At 39.5% G+C, this 20659-nt stretch overlaps 1 pseudogene; it reads left to right on the top strand.

The window, feature by feature from the left end:
• Positions 1-7655: 7655 nt before the first annotated feature.
• Positions 7656-9073, top strand: LOC123853956 (syntenin-1-like; annotated as a pseudogene).
• The last annotated feature ends 11586 nt before the right edge of the window (positions 9074-20659 follow it).

The raw sequence follows: 20659 nt of genomic DNA, 5'->3' as shown, positions 1-20659 counted from the left end.
TCCCGCATCGGGCTCCCTGCTCAGCAAGGAGCCTGCTTCTCCCTCTGACCCTCCCCCCTCTCATGTGCTCTCTCTCATTCTCGCTCTCTCAAATAAATAAATAAAATCTTAAAAAAAAAAAAAAAACTAGGAAAAGCAGAGGAATATAAAACCAAAATAAGGACAAGAAAGGAATGATAAAGACAATTACTGGAATAAAGGAAATAGAACAGTGATGTACAATAGAGAAAAATAAAGCAAAAAATACTTGAAACTACCTATAAATTAATAAATCTCAAGTCAAACTGACCAAAAAATTATAGAGAGAATACCCAATTAACAGTGTAAGCAATAAAGAGGGGCTATCAATTCAGATCCTATGGTCATTAAAATGAGAACAAGGAAATATTACGAACTATTGCAATAAACTTGCAAACTTAAGCAAAATGGACAAATTCTTTGAAAGACATTTATCAAAGCTCACTCAATAAAAAACAGATAATCTGAATAGAACTTTATGTATTAAAGAATGTAATTCTTAGTTAAACTTCCTAAAAAGCAAACTCCAAGCCCGAAAATAAAAAAAAGAGCAAACACTTACCAACTCATTTTAAGAGGACAGCTCTCCCTTTATACCAAAGCCAGACAAAGGCACTAAAGAAAAAAACTAAAAATTAACATATCTCATGAACATTGATGCAAAAATCTGGTGAATTCAGGAAGATACAAAAGTAATAATAAATCATGACCAATTTGAGTATATACAAGAATTCAATGTTGGCTTAAGATTTGAAAATCAAAGCATTTCACCATATTAACAGGGTATAAATAAAATTATGTATGATCTTCTAAATAGGCACAGAAAAAAAATGACATAATTCTAATACAGAATCATATTTAAAAATTCTCAGCAAAATAAAAATAGAGGGACTGATAATGGGCATCTGTTGAAAACCTACTGCGAGAAAAATATTTGCGAAGAATTTTCCTGAAAATTCTTGTTGACTTGTTGACAGTTCAACTGACTTGTTTCCAGAACAACACGGTAAGAGACAAACATCTTGATTCAAAAATGAGTAAAATGTTTATACAGGCATTTTGAAAAAGAAAACATACAAAATACCATTAAGTACATAAAAAGATAAATGTCATTAATCATCAGGGAAATACAAATTTAAGCCAAAGCAAATACCATTATATATCCATCAGAACAGCTAAAACTAAAAATTTAACTGTTGGTGAGAATGTGGAACAATGGCACTTTCATGTGTTTCTGTTGTGAATGCAAAATGCTATAGCCAGTTTGGGAAACACTTTGGCATTGTCTTACGAAGTCAAACATATACTTATTAAAGGACAGAGCAATCCCACTCCTAGGTGTATGACCAAGAGAAACTGAAATACATGTCCATGCAAAAAATTTATAGAAGTATTCACAGATTTACCCATAACAGTTAAAAACTGGTAATAAATGAAATGTCCAACAACTAGTGAATAAATTGTGATTTATTCATACTATGGTATACTACTTAGCAATAAAAATGAAAGAACTGTTGGGGTGCCTGGGTGGCTCAATCAGTTAAGCATCTGACTCTTGGTTTTGGCTCAGGTCATGATCTCAGGGTCCTGGGATCCAGCCCCATATTGGGCTCCAAACTCAGCACCAAGTCCACTTGTCGCTCTCCTTCTGCTCCTCCCCGCCCCCCACCCCCCCGCCGGTAAATAAATAAAAACTTGAAAAAAAAAAAAAAAAAGGAAAGAACTATTGATACAACAACACTGATGAACCTGAAAAGCATTACACTAATTAAAAGACAGACACAAAGGGGGCACCTGGGTGGTGCAGTCGGTTAAGCCTCCAACTCTTTGTGATTCTTGGTTTCGGCTCAGGTCCTGATGTCAGAGTCGTGAGATGGAGCCCTGTGTTGACTCCATGCTCAGTGTGGAGTCGGCTTAAAGATTATCCTCCCTCTCCCCCCTTCACTGCTCGTGCTCTCTCTCCCTTTCTAAAATAAACAAATAGTGGCACCTGGGTGGCTCAGTCATTAAGCATCTGCCTTCAGCTCAGGTCATGATCCCAGAGTCCTGGGATCGAGCCCCGCACCGGGCTCCCTGCTCAGCGGGAAGCCTGCTTCTCCCTCTCCCACTCCCCCTGCTTGTGTTCCCTCTCTCGCTGTGTCTCTCTCTGTCAAATAAATAAATAAAATCTTAAAAAAAAACTGATTAAAAAGTTAATGTCCCAACCCCTCAAATAAAAATATTAAACACAATGAGCTGGCACAATAGCCTAATTGTTCAGAACATAAAATCTGGAACCAAACGGTCTGGGTTTGAAGCTTAGTCTTTCCACTCACTGGTTATGTGATCTTGGGCAAATTACTTACTCTTTCTGCGTCAGTTTCCTCATTTGTACCATAAGGATGGATAACAATACCTGCCTGATATGGTTTTGTAATCTATAAAAGATAACACATGGAAAGCACATGGACGAGCGACTAGCACATAATAAATGCTCAGTGAATGTTTCCCGTCCTCAGCTGTTGCTTCAGATTCTGCCACCTAACTAATGACATGAATCAGGTCATTTAAATTCTATTTTGTTTTCTTCAACTTTAAAAAATGCCGTATTGGGGCACCTGGGTGGCTCAGTTGTTAAGCGTCTGCCTTGGGCTCAGGTCATGATCCCAGGGTCCTGGGATTGAGCCCCGCATCGGGCTCCCTGCTTGGCAGGAAGCCTGCTTCTCCCTCCCCCACTCCCCCTGCTTGTGTTCCCTCTCTCACTGTGTCTCTCTCTGTCAAATAAAGAAATAAAATCTTTAAATAAATAAATAAAATTAAAAATGCAGGATTACATGGATCCCTATGGTCTTTACAGGTTTCTGATACCCTAAAGTCTATAAAGACATGGAACAAATTTTGTATGCTCTTTTAGAAGACATCCTTTGCAAAATTGATTAAGGTTTCCTTTTTTCCTTTCTTTTTTTTTTTTTTAAGGTTTTATTTATTTATTTGAGAGAGAATGAGCAAGTGAGAGAGGATGAGCGGCATGGAGGGGCAGGGGGAGAGAGAAACAGACTCCCCGCTGAGCAGGAAGCCCAACTCAAAGCTTGATCCCAGGACCCTGAGACCATGACCTGAGCAGAAGGCAGACGCTTAACAGACTGAGCCACCCCGGCGGCCCTCTTTTTTTTTTTTTTTTAAGAGACATAAGTTTACTGAATACACCGCAAGGGAGTAGTGAGCAGGACAGCAGAGGAGAGACTGTCTCTAAGGAAAGGTTTCTAAAATTAATGGCACCCTGAAAATATTTATCAAATACAGAAATTATTTATTTATTTGGCAGAACCGTTAGGATGATATGCACCCTTCGACCCCAAATAAACCATGTTTTTCCCCCAAGATAGACTTAAAAATATTAATTTCATCAAAATCTGTTTTGCCAGTTTTGCCAGTAGGATGCACTTTTTGGTCCAGCTTTTGCTTTCATTTCTGGTAAATCATGTAAAATTGTTTTTCAAGATTCACAAAAGTCTCCTGATTTAACGCAGTGCAATTCAATAGGTCCACAAGCTCCTCATCATGTAGACTACCGAAGACAGCAAACCCAGCAGCTTGTAGTTGATTATCACTTTTGCCCTAGATACCTAGTCTCTCCTCTCACTTAATGATGCTGTCCTTGATAATGTAGTGATGCTCAACTAGCTGGAGGCCATATGTATTAAGCAGTCAAGTCTTGAAAGATATTTGAAAGGGTTATTAGTTTTTCCTATTCAGTATGCCTCCCTTAAAGTGATTTATAGGAGAACAAATTAGAATCTAATAGTGAAATGGCTGAACATGCAAGAGTTATCGCAATCAGCTAGGTATAGAATCCAGGTGGAAGGTCCATTCTCTTTGAAAAATGTCAAAGGATCTTTAGCTTCCTACAGGAAGAAAGGAGCCTGATTCAAGAGCTCAGCTAAGTTCATACATATAAATCACACATTTTCCTGCAATAAAATACAATCCTTGCCTTTAAATCTCTTGCAAAGATACATCAAGATTAATTTCAATGAATGAAATTTCCTGACATATTCTTGGATTCCTCTCTATGAAAATTCCTGATGATTGATTGCATGTTTAATAAACAATAAAACTTACAGCTGTCATATTCTTGCTAAAACTCTATTTCCCCTCTGGTAATTGTGTGAAGGGAGAGGAGTGTGATTACATTTCTTGTCAAGCATTTCCTTGAAAGGTGTTTTATGCAAGGATAGCTAAACTCTTGAGCCTAATTCACTCATAGGCCTGAAGCCAATCTAAGTGCTTTGTGCACTGCTGGATACCAATGCATGCTTCCTCACTGAAGATAAAAATTGCAAATTATTACTCAGCCATTAAAAAAAAAATGGAATTTTGCCATTTGCGACAACATGGATGGACCTTGAGGGCATTCCGCTAAGTGAAATAAAGCCAGAAAAAAGAAAAAAAAGCATATACCACATGATCTCACTTACATGTGAAATCCAAAATAAAAAAACAAACAAGAACCAAGCTCATAGATACAGAAAACGGATTGGTGTTTGCTAGAGATGGGGGGCAGGAGGTGGGTGAATTGGGTAAAAGTGGTTAAAAGGTACAAACTTTCAGTTATAAATTAAATATGTCCTAGGGATGTAATGTACAGCATGGTGACTAAAGTTAATAACACTGTGTTGCATATGTAAAACACTGTATTGCATATGTGAAAGTTTCTAAGAGATTAAATCTTAAAAGTCCTCATCACAAGAAAAAAAAATTTTGTTAACTACATATGGTGATGGATGTTAACTGGACTTATTGTGGTGATTATTTAGCAACATATACAAATATTGAATCATTACATTGTACACCTGAAACTAATATAATATTATATGTCAATTACACCTTAATAAAAAAAATTGGGAAAAAAAGATGAAAATTTCACAATGGTTGCTTCACCTCAGGACTCCAAGAGGTTCTCAGAGTGTGAAATCAAGGCTCTGACTACTGGGCTTGTGTGTTTTATCTTGAGTTGTTCCCAAGTCTGAGGAAATATCTTTCACTCTGAGACAATGCCTCTTAATAGTGAAATCACAAGTGCCTGGGTGGCTCCATCAGTTAAGCATCTGCCTTCGGCTCAGGTCATGATCCTGGAGTCCTGGGATCGAGCCCTGCATCAGGCTTGCTGCTCAGCAAAGAGTCTGCTTCTCCCTCTGCCCCTCACCCCCACTAGTGTGTGTGTGCTTTCTCTCGCTCTCAAAAATAAATAAATAAAATCTTTAAAAAAAATACTGAAGTCACACATAAGAGTAGAAATGTTCCCCTCCCTCCCCAGGCTTCCATTATTCATTATATAAAAGGGAAAACATAGAGATATTTTTACCATGCTGCCTCCATGTGACATTAAAATTGCATTTAAACTCAGTTCTCTCATGTTCAGGAAATTGAGACAATTAATCTTAATTAGTAATTCATCCAGAAATTAATTAGCGAACACACACTGTGTACATTTGATTTTTCTAGAAACTAAAACTTTCAGTGAGATTTCAGTCTAGGAGGGGACATAATTAAAGGCAATTAAAGAGTAAGCCAAGATAGAAACAAAGGTGGGTTGCAAATTTTACACAATAAATTTAATGGGTAGAGAAGTGGAGTTTATTTTTTATTTTGTAACTAATCTGGTCTTTGTCCAAGCTACACCTGCTTCTTAGGTGGTAGAATATATTCATACATATATATATACACACACACACACATAGGTACACACATATATATACTGTATAAAAATATATGAAATGTATATAAACATATACTATACATATATACATACACATTTATTGTACATGTGTATATGTGTGTGTATATATATAATTCAGTTTAAACTTGTCTGACTTCTGATTTAAATAATTCATGCATTTTAGGTATTGCTCCATGATTCATTTGGATTAAACTATTTCAGTTACTCAGCTTCTTCTGTCCCTTGTTCTCCTTAAAATGGCTTCCTGGTGGGTTGCTTGGGTGGCTCAATAGGTTAAGCATCTGACTCCTGATTGCAGCTCAGGTCATGATCTCGGAGTCATGAGATTAAGCTCTCTCCCTCTGCCCCTCCCCCCATTCTCTCTCTCTCAAATAAATAAATCTTTTTTTTTTTTAAAGATTTTATTTATTCACTTGACACACACACACACACACACAGAGCATGAGCACGGGGAGAGCCAGAGGGAGAGGGAGAAGCAGGCTCCCCGCTGAGCCAGGAGCCTCATGTGGGGCTCCATCCCAGGACCCTGGGATCAGGACCTAAGCTGTAGGCAGATGCTTAACCATCTGAGCCACCCAGGCGCCCCTAAATAAATCTTTAAAAAAATAATGGATTCTTGGTTAAGTGTCTTCATTGTGCAGAGGGTGTGGTCTTTGGAGTTGATGCCCTCACCCTCCTCTGATATTCAGAGCAATACCCTATAAGGAAATAGCATTGTAAACCAAAGATAAGAAAAGACATTGAAATAAGTTTAAGGTTGACTTTTCACTAACTAGGGGTGCCTGGATGGCTCAGTTGGTTAAGCATCTGCCTTCGGCTCAGGTCATGATCCCAGGGTCCTGGGATGGAGCCCCGTGTTGGGCTCCCTACTCAGCAGGGAGTCTGCTTCTCCCTCTGTCCCTCCCCCTGCTCGTTCTCTTTCTCTCTCTCTCTGAAATAAATAAAATCTTTAAAAAAAATTTTTCAGGGGCGCCTGGGTGGCTCAGTTGGTTAAGCCACTGCCTTCGGCTCAGGTCGTGATCCTGGAGTCCCGGGATCGAGTCCCGCATCGGGCTCCCTGCTCGGCAGGGAGTCTGCTTCTCCCTCTGACCCTCCTTCCTCTCCTGCTCTCTCTCTCATTCTCTCTCTGAAATAAATAAATAAAATCTTTAAAAAAAAAAAAATTTTTTTTCACTAACTACATTACCAGGGAGGATTAATTGAAAAGCATATTCTCTAAACTAGAACAAGGCAGATGTCCCCAAAGATGGCATGAGCCTCATTCTAGGCTTCCAAGCTACAGTGGCCAGAATAATAAATCTCTTTTCCCCACCATAAGAGAACCAAACTATGAACCAAACATAGTCCTCTCTTCTCCCTTCTTTCATCTATTCCCTCTTCTGGATTTATTCAAAGATTTCACCTCCCAATATGCAATTTGGAAGAAAAGAGCTAGAAACTAGAAGTGATTATTTGCAACCAAGTATGTTTGGCTGCCTAAGAAACAGCAATGTGAACAGGGACAGAGACAAGAAAGGCTATGAATGTAGTACATGCTACAGAAGGTAATATTTTATACACTTCACTTTTCAAAACAGAATTGCAAACTGCATCTGAGCCACTTGCTGATGTGTGGAACTTGAAATTCAAAGCAGGAAAAGATCCAGCTTCTCTCAAACATAATCTCACTAAGTGTCCGATTTCTCTCACTGAATATCCCCCTTTTGGCTATTCCATATTGATCCAGGTGGCATGCAACTCAACCTCAGATTTAGGCCTCAGAAAGCTCACATGACTAACATCAAGATTCAGTTCACTTTGACCCGGGCTGAGGCTGCGGGAAATAGTCTTAAATTCTAATGAGAGGGATGATGAAGGAGGAAACCTCAGAATTTTAAAGCTCCAATAAAAGTAGATTATAACAAGCCAGTTACCGGAGGCAGCAACGGCAGTGAGCGGGTCCTTGTGGCCTAGAAAAATCCTGCAAAAATGTCTCTGTACCCATCTCTTGAAGACCTGAAGGTAGACAAAGTTATTCAGGCTCAAACTGCCTTTTCTGCAAACCCTGCCAACCCAGCAATTTTGTCTGAAGCTTCTGCTCCCATCTCTCAAGATGGAAATCTCTATCCTAATTGTATCCGGAGCTTTCCCAGTACATGGGCCTGAGTTTAAATGAAGAAGAAATCCGTGCAAATATGGCCTTGGTCCCTGGAGCCTCAGTTCAGGGGTTGGTAGCAAGACCTTCCAGTATGAACTATATGGTGGCTCCTGTAACTGGTAACAATGTTGGAATTCGTAGAGAAGAAATTAAGCAAGGGATTCGTGAAGTCATTTTGTGTAAGGATCAGAATGGAAAAATTGGGCTCAGGCTTAAATCAATAGATAATGGTATATTTGTTCAGCTGGTCCAGGCAAATTCTCCAGCCTCATTGGTTGGTCTGAGATTTGGGGACCAAGTACTCCAGATCAATGGGGAAAACTGTGCAGGCTAGAGCTCTGATAAAGCACACAAGGTGCTCAAACAGGCTTTTGGAGAGAAGATTACTATGACTGTTCATGACAGGCCCTTTGAACGGACAGTTACCATGCATAAGGATAGTACTGGACATGTTGGCTTTATCTTTAAGAATGGAAAGAACATCCATAGTGAAAGATAGTTCTACAGCCAGAAATGGTCTTCTCACAGAACATAACATCTGTGAAGTCAACAGGCAGAATGTCATTGGGCTGAAGGATTCTCAAATTGCAGACATACTGTCAACAGCTGAGACTGTAGTTACTATTACAATCAGGCCTGCTTTTATCTTTGAACATATTATTAAATGGATGGCACCAAGCATTATGAAAAGCCTGATGGATCACACCATTCCTGAGGTTTAAAAGTCATGGCACATGGAAACTTCACCAAACTTGTCCAGTTTACTTCTTGGGCAACTTAACTTTATATTATGCACATGAAGCTTTCTAGGAGCCAGAGAGCTTCTGCTGCATGAAGACCTTTCTATCTTACATTATGGCTGGAATCTTACTGTTTTGATTGGATATCTTGTTCACACTTCAAGATCATTGTAGCCTTATCCTGGTTTTACAGATGTGAAACTTTGGACAGATTTACTGATTTTCATAGAGTAGTTTCTCTACTAGAAACCTGATGTTTTTACAAGCCATTATGAGTAGAATGATTGATACAGGCTTAGCTCTATGTTAGAACCAGTCACCTTTATCTTACATCAAGTAGTGCTGTTCATATTACTTTAGTTCTATGGTATAATTGCGTTTTTAATGTGTTACCATAGTACATGTAGAATGACTGCTTTTGATGGTTTTTTAGTTCTGTGTGTGTGCCCGTGTGCGCCTATAAAACACCAATTAAGTACACTGGTTTCATTCCATATAAGCATTATACAGTGTATGTAGATTGCAAGAGATTGTGTTGATCATCATTTAATTGTAACTACCTTTACTTAATACGCTTCAACTGTCGCCTTAACTGTTAAGCATCTAGAATAAAAGCCAAAATATAACTATTGCTGCCTTTCTAAAACCCAAAATGCAGTTCTATGTTAAACTGAAATGTACACTAGCCCAGAACAATTTAATGGTACATACTGACCTATAGCATAGCTGCTTAGTTGCATTTGAGATTTTCTAGTCAATTGTGTAATGGAAATTTCTTTCTTCTAAAAGTTACCGGTATTACTTTGTGAGAAATGAATCACTATATATTAAATGTAAAAATTCTTATACTAAATAGGATAAACTTTTGACTCCCTTTATTCATTTGTAGATTAAGTGGAATAATACCTAATTTTATCATTTACTCTTAACATTCTGTAATCTAGCTACTTTGGGATGGTCTTAGGATGTTTCCCAGGTAATTTGTTCCATTTCCTGACCCCTCCCTGCAAACAAAATGGCAGTGACACTTTATCCTGATTTTTTTCTTTTTGGTTTATGCCTATTCCATCTTAATTAAATATGTATAAAAAAAAAGTAGATTATAACAGAAAAGTTGTAGTAAACACAAAGGTTAAGTATGGAAACAGCTGGCTAAACTGTTAAAAGCATGGAACAGATAGAAGTTAAATCAATTTTTCATTTGTTGAGTATTTCAGAACTGAAAGTTGAAATAAGACCATGTAAAATGCCTAAGAGTTTACTTACCTGATTTCTCATTTACTTGAAAAAAAGAATAAATTTTCCTCAATATAAATAAACTGAATTTATATTGTAAAATACTAAAGAAACCTGTTTATCTTAACCCAATATCCAAATACGTATGGCAATTTTATGCTCCATTGTATTGTAAGCAAAACGAGTTCTAGCTACAAGTCATGTGCTGTGATTAGCTATAGATGTGACTTTACCCAAATCACTTCACCAATGTGAGCCAGCTGCAGGGTGGTTATGTGAGGATGTGCCAGCTCTCATGGCAAATCTCCAGCAGGATCGCTTCACTTCCTAATCTATGTGAATGATGCTGCCTATGGTGCAAATATATTCCCGTCCACATGAAGAAGTCAAGTTCCTGTGGGCTTCAAATGGGAAATTAGGAGAAAAATGAAAAAGTGGCAGCCTGGATTCAAGAATGTGCTTGAAAAGAATTTCTGGACAAGGGTCACTATTCTAAAGAGGTACAACAACTCCCAGCATACAATGGTTCTGCTCATTATCTTGACATCTTTCTCATGACTACTCATTTTTTGTTAAAGTTTATTTATTTATTTTTTTAGTAATCTCTACACCCAGTGTAGGGCTCAAACTCACAACTCTGAGATCAACATTAAGGTGCCCCATGACTGGTCATTTTTTTAGTCAAATAGTATATACAGTAAAATGCCATAATATGAAATATACAACTCAACATAACGTTTTTGAGATTTCACTCTTCTTGTTACTGAGAATTAAAAAAAAAAAAAAAAAAAAAAACCTCAGCACATAACAACTCCATTCAAACCCCTGCACTTAAAAAACTTAACCAGACATGCCTGGGTGGCTCTGTCGGTTAAGCGTCTGCCTTTGGCTCAGGTCATGATCCCAGGGTCCTGGGACTGAGTCCCACATCAGGCTCCTTACTCAGCAGGGAGCCTGCTTCTCCCTCTGCATGCTGCTCCCCCTGCTTGTGCTCACACTCTCTCTCTCTCTGACAAATAAACAAAAAAATCTTAGAAAAAAAAAAAAAAAACTTAACCAAATTCTAGCATGGCTTCTAGAAGCTTAAGACCATGTCTCTAGGATGACTCCAGTGTCCCCTCAACCCCCTGGAAAATGACTACCTGAGAAAGTTTAAGACTGCCAGGATAATTTACTGTTTGTTCCAACTAAAACTTGGTGATAGGCAAATGAGCCTCTAAGACCCCTTTAAGAGCAGTTACTTTAGAAAGCTTGCAATTATAAATTCTTTCTCTGCCCCTTTAAGATAAAATCTTCTAGCACCCAGAACTATCTCCTCAAAGACCTGAGAGCCATCTCTTTGAAATGCACACAGTCAAGAAGATGATTCTTTTTCTTGATCTCAGACCCTATGGGAGAGTAAAGTCCTAACTTCAGTGTGTGTACCATTGCCTCCTTTCACAAAGGTATGAGAAGTTTGTTTCTCCTCCGGATAAACACCACTTAGCAAGTCAAGATGGCTTAGTCACAAGGACCAACATCCCTCACCCCCTTCATGCTCTCAGTGCCTTTCTCTTAGCATGCCTCAGCCTGTAAAAAGTCTGCTTTGTTTCAAGGGAGTTGAGTCCAGGTGACAGTCCCCTCTTACAAAAGTTATTACCGAATAAAATCTGTCTTTATGACTTGAGTGCCTGGCTGTATCTGTTATATTACATATAGCAATATTTTTTATGTCACTGAATAGAATTTCATTAAAGGAATATACCACCCATTAATTTCTCCATTCCACTTATAAACAGGTTTTAACTCAATCTTGTTAAGAAGCAATTAAACTAAGCAAAGACAATTTGGTTATACTCGATTATTAGAGAGTTTTGGTGGATATTGGTAACCTCTAATAGAGATAGGAAAGGGTCTCTATGTCTCCTCCCCTGGGATCTCACTACCAAATGGTATGCTACAAGTCATAAATACCATTCTGCTATATGCACCACATTTATGAGAAAAAGTGGGCATACTTTGTCCTTTCAGGCATTTCAGAAAACATTCTGCTTCAAATTTCCATCTAAGACAGACATGGCACTATTCAGAAATCCTCCAAAAGTGGCTAATACAAAAACCAGACATAATCACAGACCTGGAGAACCAGTCTAAAATGTACAGGATCCTGGCTTCTCTAGATCTCTTATCTCACTTCATGCAAGGCAGAAATACAGACAATATTTCTAGCCAATCCACATATGTTAAAACCACTCAAGACAGCAATTAAAATCATTCTTTAAATTTTACTAATTAACAAACCAGGCGGTGCTCATCAGAGATAAAGATAGCTGAAGGGCACCCATGGAGCCTGAATTTCTGAATACAGATTCTGAAATGCTAGGTAAAAAAGCCAGTAGTGTACAATCTTGATTAGGAGACTCAAATGCTCATTTAATGATTTCTAGGGTGTGGACTGAAAGCTCTCCCCTCCACACACATAAAACAGTTTAAATTACAGAGGCACCAGGGTGGTTCAGTGGGTTAAATGTCCAACTCTTGATTTTGGCTCAGGTCATGATCTCAGGGTCCTGAGGTCAGGCTCCATGCTCGGCAGAAAGTCTGCTTGAAATTCTCTCTCTCCCTCTCCCTCTGCCCCTCCTCCCTTCTTGTAGGAGCACACATACTCTTTCTCAAAAAAAAAAAAAAAAGTAAATTGCAGACAATATTAGAAATATCCCTATAGGGGCGCCTGGGTGGCTCAGATGGTTAAGCATCTGCCTTCGGCTCAGGTCATGATCCCAGGGTCCTGGGATCGAGTCCCGCATCGGGCTCCCTGCTAGGTGGGGAGCCTGCTTCTCCCTCTGCCTCTGCCTCTCTCTCTCTCTCTCTGACTCTCATGAATAAATAAATAAAACATTAAAAAAAAAATATCCCTATAAACACTCAAGTCTAACTTGCTAACACTAATCTCCACATTAAGGAGTTAACTCAGGGAAGCTGCTCTCCTTAACAGATTGGGGAATGCTTGTAGGTGTTCATTTGGCTGACTCTTTCCTAGCTTCTCAACCCTGGGCCATCTCTGAGGTTTAATTGTCTTTAAAGAATCTAAAGGTGAGAGACAGAGAGCAAACCATTATCTGTAATTATAGTATATTGCTGACCTAGAGCCCCTGGCACTTAACTCTAAAAGCAATGGGAATATCTCCTGTATTCACTCAGGGGTTTTGACAGAAATTTTTATTTCATTGGATCTACAATTGGATGTCTCTGTGTCTCCTCCCCTGGGATCTCACTACCAAATGGTTCACACAAATGGAGTTGGACAAACTAGGGTGGGCCTGGCTGACTCATCTCTACTCCACATTACTCATTTGGGTCCTGGGGTGGGGAAATCTTTTTCACAATGATGCCTGAAAAGTCCAAGAGGGCAAGCAGAAACACGTGAGGCCTTATAGGGTCTAGATTTAGAAATGAATCTAGATCACTTCCACCTACAAGGCATAAGCCGAAGCAAGTAGGCGGGCCAAGCTGAAAGTTAAGGGGCAGAGAGGTACACTTTTTTCATGCTGCGGTCACCATAAAGCAGTAGATACAGGAAGGGCTGGGGCATTTTAGACTGTCATTCAGCTATCACATTCTCTCCACAAACTCATCACTGAATTAATAATTTCCCTTTTCATTTATAATTATTAAAACATTATTGACAAATGAGAAAGAGACTTTGCTATTATTTTGGGTATTTTCCCCCCATTTTATGTCTAAGCCTCTGGCAAATATCAAGACTGATTCAGATTGTTTTATAAAATTGTATTTATTCATTCACTTGAATATCAAATATTGAGTACCTACTGTATAGAAATCAAGTGAAACAGGGACACCTGGGTGGCTCAGTCTGTTAAGCATCTGACTCTTGATTTAGGCTCAGGTCATGATCTGAAGGTCGTGAGATCAAGCCCGGCACTGGGCTCTGTACTGAACGTGGAGCCTGCTTAAGATTCTCTCTCTCCCTCTCCCTCTGCCCCTCCTTCTGCTTGCATGCTCTCTCTCTCAAATAAATAAATAAATCTTTTTTTAAAAAAATCAATGAAACAAATGTGAGAAATACAAAAATGGATCAGGTATAGATTCTTTCTCAATGATCTTGGGGGTTTGGAGGTTGAGGCTGGAAGCTTAGGGTGGGAGTAGCATCAAGTACTGAAATAGAGTAGGTGGATAAAACCATTAGTTTAGGGCTCAAGCAATCCTAGATTTGAGTCTTAGCCCCACCACTTCAAGAATAACCATTGACAAATGAAACAAGAATACCTACTTCATAGATTAAGGATTCAAATTATATAATTTATGCCTGTCACCTATAGGGTGGCTCAGTCGTTAAGCGTCTGCCTTCAGCTCAGGTCATGATCCCAGGGTCCTGGGATCGAGCCCCACATTGGGCTCCCTGCTCAGTGGGAGGCCTGCTTCTCCCTCTCCCACTCTCCCTGCTATGTTCCCTCTCTCACTGTCTCCGTCTCTCTGTCAAATAAATAAATAAAATATATTTTTTAAAAATGCTCAATTAATAAATAGTTAGCACAAGGCAACAGATTACTTTTACCAGATTGGACACCATCTCCTCACAAGTTAAAGCCTTTTTCAGCTAGAATCTACCTCATCAATTCTTTGCAAAAATGACTGAGAGTTGCTTATAACTGATTTTATTACAGAATATACCCTTGAAAAAGGCCTAACTTCCTATAGCTTGTATCTGTATCTGCGTTCTAGTATCCTTTTTTATAAGGGCATAATTATATCCAATTAGAACCTACTTTAATGATCTCATCTTAACTTGAACATCTGCACTTATGTCACCAAATGAATTATAGTTCCCAAGGTGCACAGGGAAAGCTCAGAAAATAAGAGGAGAAAGCTACAATCTTGTTCCATGTATATTACATCGTCAGAAGATCATCTTACCCTCTGGGATTGCCATGCTGCAGTTCCAACAACATCTTTTCTCATCAGAGGGGGCAACCCAAAGCCTCCAGTGATGGATGCCTATGAATGTAAACTTACTGGGAAATAGGGTCTTTGCAGACACGGAAGGAAGAACGCCATATGAACATAAAGGCAGTCAGGGTGATGAATCTACCAGCTAAGGAATGCCAAAAACTGCCAGCAAACCACAGAAACTGGAAGAGCCATAAGACACATTCTTCCTCACAGCCTTCAGAATGAACCAACCCTGCCAACACCTTGATCTTGGACTTACAGCTTCCAGACCCTGAGACAATAAATTTCTGTTGTTTAAGCCACACAGTTTGTGATACTTGGTTAGAGCAGCCCTGGGACACTAATACAGTGATGAAGACCAGGATCCCCCTGGTAGTCTGTGAGGTTAGCAGAGTTGTGGGTAAGTCTATCCATCCTGGCCTCTCTTTATCGACCCTTTCTTCTCCCTCTTCAAGTTCCGATGTGCTTCAGTTACCCCTCTACCCTTGCCACCACCCTCCTGCTCTCCGTCAATTCACTTTGCTGGTGCTTTCTGGTTGTAATACAGTGTCTGGAGATAGGGGAGGAATGCAAGAGTGAGAGACAGGACATCTTTACACCTCGAATTCATTCAGTCAGTCAACAAATAGCTTGTGCACACCTGAAACGTGGAAGCCACTCTTCCAGGTGCTGGCAATACATCCAGGAACAAAACGATAAAAAAATATTCCTGTCCTCTCAGAGTTTATATTCTAGTAGATTTATGGCCTGGAATTAAATCCAGTTCTCAAATTTTTCTTTTACACCAAAGTATGAGTGAAATGTTTATTCTCAAGAAGAATAAATCCTAATTAAATCAGTATTTCTCAAAATACCTTCCAAGGATGAACTTCATCAGAATCTCTTAACATGCTAGTCAAACGAAGCTCGATGGGCTTCATGGCAGGCCCATGCAATGAAACTCTTTGAGGGTGGGCTGCAGGAAGCTTAACACTCTTAGCAGGACTGTTCCCTAACCTTTGGGAGGATCTGTCCAACTAAAAGGATTAAGTTCAAATAGTGGAGATTCAGGTTCTTTTATGCAAACTAAAGTTTGAGATCTGCTGCTCAACCAGAGAAACTCCAATGCTGGAGTTTCAGGCACCAGCTACAGCAATGTCTCCTCAACTTCCTGTAAAATCACCCAGAGGAACTGGTAATACTGGAGCTTCCCTGACTCCTTTCAGATTCTGATCCAGAGGGGTTGTGGTGGGACCACCGGTGGGTCATGGGTTGACAGCAATGTTTTAAAAACACTGAGCTTTAGAATAAAAGTACAAATTAGGGACATTAGAAACAGTCCACACTTATGGAAAAGTATCCAGGAGTGATATATTAGTCACTCCTATTTTTCCCCCAACTTAGTGACATTTTGTTCTCATATAGATTTGACCCCTTTGCTTCTCCATTTTCTTTCTCTGCTGGATCTGTCTTTAAAGCTCACCTGTGTAAGCCTTGGGCTTGAAGGAACAAGCTTTCATCACAAGATTCATCATAAGATCTTCAAGGGTGGGGGGGCGCCTGGGTGGCTCAGTTGGTTAAGCGACTGCCTTCGGCTCAGGTCATGATCCTGGAGTCCCGGGATTGAGTCCCGCATCAGGCTCCCTGCTCGGCAGGGAGTCTGCTTCTCCCTCTGACCCTCCTCCCTCTCATGCTCTCTGTCTCTCATTCTCTCTGTCTCAAATAAATAAATAAAATCTTAAAAAAAAAAAAAAAAAGATCTTCAAGGGTGGGGACTAATCTTGTCAACCTAGTACCCACCTCCAGCTCTCCCCAGTAGATGCCCAATAAATATTTACTCAGTACTAGCTGTGTTAATAGTCTGAGGGGTTAGAAGGCTTTTGAATCTGAAACCACATCTTGGGATCCTCTGGCCCTGCAGTCAGTTTTCAACTCTTCAATAAACAAGACACCAAGTGTCAGTTCCTTTGCAGAACACCCTGTAACACCCATTGATTCCCCCTAATGTCTCCTCTGCTCCCCCCACCCTAAGGACAACAACAGAACACAGCAATATGGGCCGATGTACAAGATCAGAGCAACGCATGAAAGAGATTATACCTTTTGATTTTTCTGGCTGTTGACTTCAAGTTGGTTACTTCAATGGTTACACCGTTGCTATAGGATTTTAGTAGTAAAAAAAAATCCATTGTTTAAAGCAAAATTGAATTCTTTAGATTTAAAAAAGTCAATAAGCATCTCCTTTCCTTTTTATCTATAGGGCAAATTGAGGTTTGAAATTATGCATCTGAAATAAATTTGGGGAAAAGATAAATGATAAAAGACTGAAATATGGCAAGTGAGTTTAAAAAAGGAAACACAAAAGCAATGTGCCTTGAAGATACTTTTCATAAAAATCTTTCTCATGGCTTTTCTGAGCAGGAACCATGGTTGAACAGAGAGGGAGGAGGCAGCTCAGATAAGACAGAACATTTAGCAGATGAGGACAACAGAAAGAGAACAGGCTTTAGAGGTACTGAGACCCTTGAGAGAATCTAGATTCTTATTCGGAATGACTGTTTAATCTTGCGCACATTACCAACCCCTCAAACATTAAAAAAAGAAGAAAAAACCCTAAATTTTTTTTAGCTAACATTTGTGAAGACAAATAGCCATCCATCTTCCCTCCCTTTTAAATGAATTGGTGTCACGTGACTTTTTAGAAAAGGAATAATACAAAATAGATGAGTTGTAAACTAGTCTATTGGCACAGAAAATACAGTTAATATCTGTCTTAGCAATGATTTCAGCTAAGCAAAGTAAACAAATTCCTAATCCAGCTGAAACTCATTTGGCTATTCACATTATCGTACATTAAAACAAAAAACAGAAAAGAGCAAAAAAAAAAAAAAACCCACAAAAAAACAAAAACACCTACCTATCACAGGAGAGATTTCTTTTTTTTTTAAAAGAATTATCTCCCACATAGCTTTCTTTTTTTTTTTTTAATTTTATTTATTTATTTGACAGAGACACAGCGAGAGAGGGAACACAAGCAGGGGGAGTGGGAGAGGGAGAAGCAGGCTTCCCTCAGAGTGGGGAGCCCGATGCGGGGCTTGACCCCAGGACCCTGGGATCATGACCCAAGGCGAAGGCAGATGCTTAACGACTGAGCCACCCAGGCACCCCACACCAGAGATTTCTAAACAGGTTCTTTGTCACTCTATTTGGAATTTCAACTTAATTTGCATTTATCTCATGATTATGTCTTTTGGAAAATAGGTTGTCATTTCAATAACTTTTTTTTAGATTTTATTTTTAAGTAATCTCTATACCCAACATGGGGCTCGGAACTTACAACCTGAGATCATGTCACACGCTCTACAGGCTGAGCCAGTCAGGTGCCCCTCAATAACCTTTGGATAGCCTTGAAACAGATTTCTTACGTAAACTCCAAGTTCATTAATCATTACCCTTTAGGACTCTGTGCCTTTAGGTAGAGACTTTCCTGCCATTTTCACACACAAAAAAGTCGTCAATGCATCCAAGCGCACTACATATTTAGATGTAGGTCTGGCAACAAAAAATTGGGCAAGCCCAGCCTCAAGTCAGTACCAAATTCAGTAGGGTAGTTTGGTTTAAGCTGGTAGGTGGGGGCAATTAACAGGACAAAGGAGTTGCTCAGAACCACAGGAAATCTGCTTCAGTCCAACAATGTATTCCCAAATGTTAGCATTTGACAAAAAAATGAGAACGTAGTTCTACTGTATTTCCTCCGTTTCTGGTTTATCCAACACATTAGTAATATAAAGCACGAACAAGGGTGTATGATTATTTGCAAAGATGAATCATTACAAGTGAGTTGGGACATAGCCTTCAAAGAATTCCCATAAATTCATAAGTTCATAACTTGGAGTAAATGCTTAGCTCTAGTCTCTCTTTGGAAACTATGAAATATACTCCATCTTCACATGTAAAAAAGATTATAAGCAAGATTAATTGGTTTATTATGAAGAACATTCATCTTTTGCAAATAGGTTATTGTCATTCTGAAGACTGTATGTGTACAAATACGAAGTCAAAGCAAACATCTATAAAGGTAAAGGTGTTGTGGTCATCAACACCTTTGATGTTGGGGAGGGGGATTACCTCACACCAATAACCAATTTTCCAAACACCAGCTGGATGTCCTCAATTCAAGAGAATTCTGAGACTATCTACCCCCAGGTTAAGGACTGATACTATCAGTCCTACAAGACTGCTCCCCCCACCCCCACCACTACTGATGTAGGTGGCAAGTCCAGGCCTTTACCTCTGCTTCTGACCAACTGGCTATAGACCCAAGGTTCCAATGATCCCGTTGTTGGGTTTGCTTAATTTGCTTGAGCAGCTCACAGAACTCTGAGAAACATTGTACTTACTAGATCACCAGTTTATTATAAAAGGAAAGAACTCAGAACAGCCAGATGGAAGAGATGCACAGGGTGAAACAGGGAAGAAAGGCGTGGAGGTTCCCTGCCTCTCCAGGTGCACCACTCCCCCAAAATCTCCACATGTTTACCGTGTTTACTGGTCCGGAAGCTCTCCAAACCAAATCCTTTTGGGTTTTTATGGAGGCTTCATTACAAAGCCATGATTGATGAAATCATTGGCCATTGGTGATTGACTGAACCTCCAAACCTCCTCCCCTCCCCTGAGGTCTGGGGGTTGGGACTGAGAATTCCAATCTTCTATTCATGACTGGTTTCCCTGGCAACCAGCTCCCACCCGCGGATGCTTTCCAAAACTTAGTCCATGAACATAAACACAGTTGTGGTGGAAAGAGGTTTGTTATGAACAACAGCTTCCGCTGCTCTTTTCGCTCAGGAATGCCAATGGTTTGGGGAGCCATGAGCCAGAAACCTTGGACAAAGAACAAATCTATTTCTTACCAATCACAATATCACAGAAAGAAGAAATTCTCCGAAGGAGAGCAGAATTTGCCCCCAAAATATGTCTCTTTGGCATAAAGGTTATTTTAGGCTGATTATTTCTAAGAAACAGCAGACACAGAAAAAGCTCTGAAAAACGAAAAGTTACTCTTTTGTAAGAGACATTTACATTTATAAGGGAAATCCCCATTTGTATGGGTGGCTCCCTCTCCCTACCAGGATGACTAAATCTCTAAAAATTAAATAATGGAGAAGGCAAGGATTTAAATCTGCATAACAACCTTACCCTTGTTTACAGTGCTTTTCCTGGTGACCTCCCACTCCAGGACTCCCCCATCCCCCCATCATCTTCTTTGTCTTTAGTTGGAGATATTATTTAAGGTAGTGGCTTGGGCCATTTCTGGGGGTTACTCAGTTTTCCTGGATCTCTCCCATGTATACAAGAGGTATACATGTTATTAAACTTGTGTGTGTTTTTCTTCTGTTACTCTACCTTTTACTACAAAAGTGTCTTAGCCAAGAATCTAGAAAGGTAGAGGGAAAATTATTTTTCCTTCCCCACATCTTCAAAGGTCTTGCTTGCCATTTAAGACAAAATATTTTAGAAATTAGTCAAATCAGAACTTACCTAGCTTCTGCCTAAAATGCCACAGCTAATTTAAATGAAAAACTAACACCACTTGGTGTAGAAGTATCTCCTCCAGAGTTTCAATATCCCTGTCTGCTTTTCATGCTGCAAGGAAAATTTAAGTATGCCCTCACTGAGGGATAGTGACAAAGCAGAGAAGACAGAGAACTTTCAGCTAAATCCTTGCTTGATGTTATACTCCGTTAAAAGATAAAAATCAAATAAAATATTTCCTCATTTGTTAATATACTGACAAGCACAGAGTTCTTAGGAACTAAAAATGCCATCAGGAACCAAGTAGCCTTTTATGCATGTGAATTCTCAGTAATTAAGTAGGAAAAT

This window comes from Mirounga angustirostris, unplaced genomic scaffold, assembly GCF_029215605.1.
Source record: "Mirounga angustirostris isolate CCGP_5_RB_7025 unplaced genomic scaffold, mMirAng1.0.hap1 SCAF_11, whole genome shotgun sequence".
Taxonomy (NCBI): Eukaryota; Metazoa; Chordata; class Mammalia; order Carnivora; family Phocidae; genus Mirounga; species Mirounga angustirostris.
Note: the sequence above shows the minus strand (reverse complement) of the source record. Positions and strands in the feature narration are given on the sequence as shown.